We start from the raw sequence: 9,608 nt of genomic DNA, 5'->3' as shown, positions 1-9,608 counted from the left end.
AATTTGTCATTTTTTTAAATTAACTGTTTGTCAATTTAACTTTCAATTTCATTTGGTACTTACCCATAAGACATTTTTCTATAGAATTCTACATAATACAATGTAGTACTTACTACATTATTTTGTAGTATGTTCTATCCCACATAAAACAAATCTATAGAATACTATAGTAGTTACTATAGTATTATATATAATTCTATAGAATATTATAGTATAGTATCTTGAGACGTATTTTACAGAGTACTACAATAAACAGTATAGCACCTTGAGATGTACTGTAGTATGTACTGTTGTAACTTGTGGTGTACTATATTATGTGCTACAGTATTTATACAGTACTATAGATACTATAATACAGTGTAGTATACTATAGTATGTACTGTATAACTCCATCTATACCTTAAGTACAAAACAATGAAAAAAAATTAAAAAAAAACTTGCTAATTTACATTATTTCATGTTATAATGCACAGTTACAGTATATACAGGATAGAACATAAACATATTTAATTTACTAAAACTTATAGTACCGGTGTCACAGAAAATATGTTAGCTGGGAAATAAGTTAGCATTTGCCTTTTTGAGCCTTTCTATGCATGTGTGAATCTTAGAAATTCACAGACAGGAAATGGCGACGGCTTAACCTTTCCTTTAAGGTCTAATTCACTCATGCGTATAAAGGCTCAAAAAGGCAAAGGCTAGCTTATTTCCTGTGACACCGGTACAACGTTGTGACTGACCTGTTTTTTTTAAGGTACTTGCACAATAGAGAGTGACACAGGAATGAAACTTCAGTCCTGTCCCATCCTGTCCTGTCAAAAATGTACCGGTCCCATCCCATCCCATGAAAGAGTCATCATTTCCAGTCCTGTCCCATCCTGTAATGTCCAAATTTTTCCTGTCCCATCCTGTAATTGTTTTTTTTTTTTAAATTCCTGTCCCATCCTGTCCTGTCAAAAAAAATCCTGTCCCATCTCATCCCATGATATACGAGATCAACTATTATTTGGAGGTACAGGTGTTTTTGTATTCATGTATAAAATTAGGGTTCAATAGGGTTTTCCATTAAACATTACCGGCATACTATTAGTAATTTGATTTTAGATTTTGTTTTTTCAGAAAAAAATACAGTGCAAGCACAGGGTCTTTATAAGCACCATGTGCAATATAAGGATGTAATATATAAATTTGGTAATATAAAAACAACTGTTTAGAGTTTTGCGTGTCAGTTTCAGTTTCTAAACCGGATACTAAGCAACTCGGCTCAGAGATTTTAGTATGTCAATGAAATACAGTATTACGAACCATTAATTCATTAAAAAAACAAAACAAAAAAACATGGTATTGAAATAATATTTCATAAATGTTCAGGGAGTATCCATCATTTATTTATTTATTAAAAACCGTAGTATTATACATACCCCTTCAACATAGCACCGAAGCAGAACCTCCAAAATAGTAGCTGCTACGGCCAAATTGTAGCCGTTGGCATCTCTGCATTATGATTAGGGGTAATATTCATAAAAACCGAAAATGTGCACATCCTTAATATCCTGTACATATGTATATAGATATGTTAAATATATGCCAGTAGCAATCCACAGTGTTCGGTTAATCTGCTAGTATCATTAATGTATCAATATTGTTAACTAAAGGACTGGCATAACTATACAATTATGGGTAATAAGAAATATTTTAAGTATCAATCTACGTTAAACGTAAAGGTTTTATTAACCATTCCGTGTTGCCAAGAAACAGATTCTCCACAGACATCTGCGGTCCGTCCACGTTGGTGTTGTCGAGGCATATGGCTCGAATTGATACGGGAGACAATCCCTGTTTTCTCTCTCTACATCAGATCCATCACTACATTCACATTCATAAGAGATGTCTGGAACTGATCAAATTAGGCTACTCTCACTTTCACTGTCGCTGTTAGCCATACTGGTGGATGCAAGTAGCCTGTGGGTATCTCTGTGACATCACAGTCTCCTGGCTCCAAACCAGGAAATGGAGATCACCCTCTGTGTATTTCCGGGTATTTGATTAATTGTAGCGCGATTACACATAATTTGGTCAAATTAATGTGATTATATGTTCAAGTGAGACAAGTAAATATTATTTTTTGTATGTTTATGGTAACAGTCAAATTCCATGTCATAGACTCTTTAATGATTTTAAAGAGCAAAAAAACACTCTTCCTGTCTGCTGGTGGCAGAGTAATCCCGTTCCTTCCCATTCCCGGAAGCTTAAATCCTGTTCTTGCCCATCCTGAGAGTTTTTTTTTTTTTAATTTCCCAGTCCCACCCGTTCCCGTGAGCTTCACTCCTGTACTATCCTGCAAAATTAAACACATTTTTTTTCCCATACTGCGGGAATCCCGTGGGTCTCGCGGGAGTCCCGTCTTCATGTCATTCTCTGTTGCACAACAGCTTGAGCGCAGCGAGGCGCGAGGCTTCAGAGGAATCACATGTTTTAAATTAAAGGGTCTAGTCTGTCAGGAGGATGCAGTCTGTCAGAGGTAGCGATAGAGAAGACACTCCTGCTATCTCCCGATTGTCATACCAGCTATTCACAATCGCTCTCAATCGCTTTCCCCGGTTCTTCACCGATCGGCTGACCAACCGTCCTTCAGTCTACCCGGATTCATTCAAGTACGCCACTAGTTATTTATAATATCACATCTTGGGTTATTTTTTTATATGGAAATAAGAACATAAGAACATAAGAAGAACATAAGAAAGTTTACAAATGAGAGGAGGCCATTCGGCCCATCTTGCTCGTTTGGTTGTTAGTAGCTTATTGATCCCATCAAGCAGCTTCTTGAAGGATCCCAGGGTGTCAGCTTCAACAACATTACTGGGGAGTTGGTTCCATACCCTCACAATTCTCTGTGTAAAAAGGTGCCTCCTATTTTCTGTTCTGAATGCCCCCTTATCTAATCTCCATTTGTGACCCCTGGTCCTTGTTTCTTTTTTCAGGTCAATGAAGTCCTCTGGGTCGACATTGTTTATACCTTTTAGGATTTTGAATGCTTGAATCAGGTCACCGCATAGTCTTCTTTGTTCAAGACTGAATAGATTCATACAACATGCCTTTTAAACCCGGGATAATTCTGGTTGCTCTTCTTTGCCCTCTTTCTAGAGCAGCAATATCCTTTTTGTAACGAGGTGACCAGAACTGAACACAATATTCTAGGTGAGGTCTTACTAATGCATTGTAAAGTTTTAACATTACTTCCCTTGATTTAAATTCAACACTTCTCACAATATATCCAAGCATCTTGTTGGCCTTTTTTATAGCTTCCCCACATTGTCTAAATGAAGACATTTCTGAGTCAACATAAACTCCTAGGTCTTTTTCATAGTTCCCGTCTTCAATTTCAGTATCTCCCATATGATATGTATAATGCACATTTTTATTGCCTGCATGCAATACTTTACACTTTTCTTTATTAAATTTCATTTGCCATGTGTCTGCCGCCTTCGCAGCAAGAAGGGGAGGAGCCCCTGCCGCCTTCGCCAGGAGCAGAGCAGCAGGAGCTGCCTCTGCTTCCACCACCACCTGAGGGAGAGGAGCAGGAGCTGCCTCTCCCTTCAAGACAGGACGGACCTGGACAAGATGCTGGTGGTCCGCAGCTGCCCTTGCATAGGCTGCTAAGAAGAGCAAGGGGGAAAACCGCTGGGGCGCCGAGGCTGAGAAGAGGGCCAACCCTAGCACCACCGCTGGTCCTGGCTCCCCTCCTGCAATCGCCTCCCGAGGGTCTGCTGCTGCCGTCACCTCCTGAGGGTCCGCTGCCGTCCTGTCATGCATCGCCTGGGGATGCCAGTTCGCCATCGCCCGTGGATGCCAGTTCTCCATCTCCCGGGGATGCCAGTTCGCCATTGCCCAGAGATTCCAGCTTCGCACCGCGCCAGGATGCCAGCCTTGCACAACCCAAGGATGTCAGCCTCGCACCGCCCAAGGATGCCACATCCACATCGCCCGGGGCTGCCTGCTACTCCGCATCGCCTGGGACTGCCTGCTGCTCCGCCCCAGTTACAGGGTACGAGGGAGAAGTGGAGCTCCCGCTGCCGCCTCCATGGCCAGGGGCTCCCCTCCCAAGTTTGCCTCCTGAGGGTCCGCCACTGCTGCCGTCACCTCCCGAGGGTCCGTCGGTGCTGCCGTCGCCTCCCAAGGGTCCGCCGCTGCTGCCGTGGCCTGGGGTCGTTGAGGGTCCTGCTTCGCCTGGGGTCATCGAGGGTCCTGCTTCGCCTGGGGTCGCCGGGGGCTCTGCTTCGCCTGGGGTCGCTACATTGTGGCCGGAGCCCCATAAAGGGGAGCTGCCGGCCATGAAGAAAGGGGGGAGGTCAGAAGACCAGCTCCCCCAGCCGTACTTTTGCGGCAGGAAGTACTGTGGCCGGAGCCCCACAAAGGGGAGCTGGTGGCCACGAAGAAGGGGGGGGGGGGGGGGGGGGGGGGGCGGTCAGTAGACCAGCTCACCCCGCAGCATTTTTGCAGCAGGATAGTGTGTGGCGGGAGCCCCGGAAGATGGAGCTGCCAGCCACGAAGAAGGGGGGGTGACGGACCTCCCACCATGGTCACCCCCATGGACACTGTGCTTCCCCTATTCCGGGACTTTGAGACTGAGGGGAGAGGTGGCCGTTAGGGCCATGTGTGCGTTGCACAAGGGGGGGGGGGGCGGGGGGTATGTAACAGGGCGAGCAGCCCTGTACATGGATTTGTTTATTTTAGAACAGGGTTTCCCACTCCGCCCGTGTTATTTTGTATTTATTTGTTTGTTTGTTTGTTTATTTATGTATAAATATGACGAAGAAACTCCGGAGGTTTGGTTAATGTTTTGTTATTTATGTATTTAGGACAACATAGCCGATTTGTTTGTTTGTTTTGTTTAGTAGCGTGGATGGGTATCTGATCCACAGCAGTTTAATTTAATAGACTCATGCAGATTGTGGCCGAGGGGTAATAGAATCATTACTAGCTAGTTAGACCCCTCAGCCACGGTATAAAAAGCCTGCAGCTCTCCATCTCGAGGTGGGTGTTAGAGAGGAGAGAGCGAGTGGAGTGAGAGGAGCGAGAGAAAGAGCGAAACAAAAATAGACATAGGAACAGTGAAGGCAATCTGCCCAGCCTGACCTGGGTTGTTTCATTTATTTTGTGTTTGTGATTTGTTTTTGTTTAACTATTTATTTTGCTCTGTGAGCACAGTTTCTTTTTGTTAAAATATCTGATTTATTTTTGTTATTTGAAAATAAAATGGCGCGCCCCGTCGTATACTTTAAAACTGCAGTACTTGCTTGGTGTCAGTTTGTTTACCTTCCTGCCTCTGCCTGACGTCACGTCTCAGCCATTCCTGCCACAGGGGTGTAGATGTTCTATAGGCACTGTGTGTATGAGGCTGTGTGGTCCAGTGGTTAAAGAAACGGCCTTGTAACCAGTAGGTTCCCGGTTCAAATCCCACCTCAGCCACTGACTCATTGTGTGACCCTGAGCAAGTCACTTAACCTCCTTGTGCTCCGTCTTTTGGGTGAGACGTAGTTGTAAGTCACTCTGCAGCTGATGCATAGTTCACACACCCTAGTCTCTGTAAGTCGCCTTGGATAAAGGCGTCTGCTAAGTAAACAAATAATAAAATATGTCCCTTGGGTGGGCTATTTCAGCGGGCGGTGGTGGGCGGGGTTGATGTCAGATCATCCAAGCTTCCTTCAATAGCGGGGGCCCCGGACCTTCCAAGCACATGAACGCTGGTAGGGAAACTGGACCCTCCAGCAGGAGCAGCGATGGTGGCACCTCTAGTGGCGGAGGCGGGAACGGCGGCCTGTCTCCCTCTGGTGGCGGAGGCGGGAACGGCGGCCCGTCTCCCTCTGGTGGCGGAGGCGGGAACGGCGGCTCGTCTCCCTCTGTTGGACGAGGCAGGAACGGCGACCCCTCACAAACAGCAGGCGGAGACGGCGGACCCTCAGGAACAGCAGACAGGCTCTCTGGAACAACCGGTGGAGACGGTGGACCCTCAGGAACAGCAGACAGACCCTCTGGAACAGCAGGCGGAGACGGTGGCCACTCCGGCAACGGCAGTTCCAGCTCCTCCAGTGGCAACGGTTCCAGACACTCCGGCATTGGCAGTGGTGGCTGTGGCCATTCTAGTGGCCTCCGAAGTCAGGCTGGCACCTCCTGCCGTCGCAGTCGGATGCGCCTCCCCTGAGCTCCTCTCAGCAGCATGTGCAAGGGCTGCTGAGGGGCTTCAGCCTTCTCCCCTTCTGGCTCTCAGGTCCGTGGCTCCTCCCCTTCTGGCTCTCGGGTCACTGGCTCCACCCCCTCTGGCTCTCGGGACGGCAGCTCCACCCCCTCTGGCTCTCGGGTCACTGGCTCCATCCCCTCTGGCTCTCGGGACGGCCGCTCCACCCCCTCTGGCTCTCGGGACGGCAGCTCCACCCTCTCTGGCTCTCGGGACGGCAGCTCCACCAGCTCTGGCTCTCGGGACGGCAGTCCACCCCCTCTGGCTCTCGGGTCACTGGCTCCACCCCCTCTGGCTCTCAGGACGGCCGCTCCACCCCCTCTGGCTCTCGGGACGGCAGCTCCACCCTCTCTGGCTCTCGGGACGGCAGCTCCACCAGCTCTGGCTCTCGGGACGGCAGTCCACCCCCTCTGGCTCTCGGGACAGCAGCTCCACCTCTTCTGGCTCTCGGGACGGCAGCTGCAGGGGAACCAGCAGGCATGCTCCCTCTGCTGGTGGCGGCGATGAAGGCAAAACCAGCAGGTACTCTCCCTCTGCTGGTGGAGGTGGGAGCGACACACAGTCCTCCCATTGCGATGGAGGCGGAACAGGCAGGAACTCTCCCTCTGCTGATGGATACCTGGACTGTGGACGTTTGGCCTTCCCCCTCTTGGGCTCTGGACGCACCGACTCCCCCCTCTTGGGCTCTGGACGTTCGGGCTCCTCCCACTCAGGCGCAGGATGTTCGGGCTCCTCCCACTCAGGCGCAGGACGTTCGGGCTTCTCCCACTCCAGGTCTGTGTCCTGTAACAGCTCCAGGCAGTGGTGCTCCTCGTGCCCGTACTGCATGCACTGGGTGCACCACTCCTCTTCCTCCTAAGTCTTCCTTCCTCTCTGCCTCCTTCTCCTCCCCTCTGTTTGCAGTGGCAGCTCCTCCTCCTCATACTGGGTGGGGCAGATGGCCACTGTGTGCCCATATGCTCCACAGCCGTGGCACAACTCTGCCGCGAGACTTTTTAAAAACAACTCCCCGTCGTCATCTGCCTCCTCCTGGGCCAGGGCATAGGGGCATCCTGCCCAGTTGTGGCCGTAGACTTCACAGCGCCCGCACCAGTCAACTGGTGGCACCTCTGGGCAGGATCTCCAGCTATGGTCCTCCTTCCCGCACCAGGAGCACCAGGGGAAAAGGCTGGCTGGGTCCTCCAGCTGGGGTGGCAGCCCCTTCCTGCTTCTTCTGCCCATTTTTTTTTTTTTTTTTTTTCCAAAAAAACTCACAAAATTCAATAAACAAAACAAAAAATACTGCCCTGAGCCTCCAGGTGGCATTATCCCACTCTGACACCAAATGTGACAAGGATGACAGAGGTTGAGACTCAGAGACAGTTTTAAAATTCAAAAATAAAGTTTTTTAATAGACAAAAATACAAAATAAACCACCACAAGGGCCAAACAAAAAGGTTTCAAAACACAAAATACACAAAACAAAACTTACAAATAAAGCTTCCAGGCTGGGCGTTGCCTTCACTGGTTTCAAAAACAAAAACACAGCACACACAAAAACACTCTTTCTTCCTCTCTTTCTTCCTCTCTTTCTAGAACTCTCCCCCAAATGGGCGGCTAAGGCCTCCTTTTATGCCAGGTGGCTGGGTCCTTAATTGGATAATTAAGTAACTGATTGCTCCTACCTGACGCAATCAACCTGGGCAGGGAGGAGAATTTAACTCCATCCCTGCCAGTATTTCCAAAGGCAGAGCCCTGCTCTGCCACAGTACGTTAATAAGTTTCTAACTGAATACAACATTTGCAATGCTTATTAAAGTGAGTTTTATTTTAACTTAACTTTAAAGTAATTTATTACTATGTAGCAACAAGGTGTACCTTATTTTAAACACTCAAGGGAGTTTATGACAAAATAGAGCTTCATTTTCCAATAGGAATCCATTTGAATTGTTGTAAACTCACTTAAATATCGTATTGTAGATATTGAAATATCAATAACCGTAGGAAAAAAATAATTCAATAATCGAACATTGTAATTTTGATATCGTGGCAACCCTAAGCAGAACTATTGTGTGACTCACCAGGAACTGTTGGCTGTAGTACTGGCCGTGTGTCACTTCCGCCCCTACCTCTACGGGTGGATATTCCATCTGTGCACAGACCACGCCTCCCTGCGGTGGCTGCTCAACTTCCGCGAGCCCAAAGGACAGGTGGCTCGCTGGATAGAAGCACTGCAGGGATACGACTACTCCATCCAGCACCGGGCCAGCCGCCTGCAGAATAACACAGATGCCCCATCCCATCACTCCTGCTCCTCCAAGGACTGTAAGCACTGCCATTGGATGGAGGAGCGGGAGGCACAGCGGTCCTTGGATGAGTGAGTAAGTGCTGTCACTGTCGCCGTGGAGACCCCGCTCAAGTTGCCAAAGGGGGAGCTCCAGCGTCAACAGGGTCTGGACGCTGAGCTGGTACCGCTGATCCGCTGGTCCAGCCAGAGACGCAGCATCAGCCCTCTCCCCGGAGGTAAAAGCACTGGTGGTGCAATGGGAGTGTTTGAGTCTCTGGGGAAGTGTGCTGTACCATGCCTGGACAGACCTTGTGACAGAACGTAAGCGGTTACAAGCGGTGGTTCCCCAAGCCCTCTGAGGAAGCGTCCTGCGAACCGTGCATGGTGGACCGGCCACTGGACACTTTGGTGTCACCAAGACCCTGGGTCGGCTCTGGGAGCGGTTATACTGGGGGTGGTGCCGCAGCGACGTGGAGACCTATGTACGTCACTGCGACCGATGCACTGCCCGGAAGGGCCCCTTGAACTGTTCTTACCCTCCGCTCCAGCAGTACCAGTTGGGGGCACCATTGGAGCACGTCGCCGTGGACATCGTAAGGCCCTTTCCCACGGACGGAAGGGGGAACCAGTACGTCCTTGTGGCCATGGATTAGTTCACTAAGTGGCCAGAAGCGTAATTTTTTTACATACCTCTTCATAGTCGTGCATACCGATAAACCATCTCCTGATCACTCGTTTTATCACCAAACTCCTCAATAATGCGATCCAAGTCATTTTATTACTATAACATCTCAAAAAGCTCTGCAAATGTCTGTGATATTCTTTGAGCGCTGGATGCAGAAGCAGCTATCTTATTTGTTTATGGCCATGTTATCTCTGTGGCACCGGGACTATGTGTATTGCTCAGATACGCCCCCTTTTTTTCCGGCTCCTATCGGTCTCACTTGGCCATTGATGGTTTTCTTGGCTTTTTCCAGAGAAAAAACAACTACAAACCTGTGTTTTACTTTTTGTGTCTTTTTGATGATGTCGGACAGGGTCCGACTGCGGACCGGAAAGGGAAAATTGTAATGTCGGACCTGGTCCGACATAGGACCGCAAAGGGTT

The sequence above is a fragment of the Acipenser ruthenus genome, chromosome 4 (genome assembly GCF_902713425.1).
Source record: "Acipenser ruthenus chromosome 4, fAciRut3.2 maternal haplotype, whole genome shotgun sequence".
NCBI classification, from domain to species: domain Eukaryota; kingdom Metazoa; phylum Chordata; class Actinopteri; order Acipenseriformes; family Acipenseridae; genus Acipenser; species Acipenser ruthenus.
Note: the sequence above shows the minus strand (reverse complement) of the source record.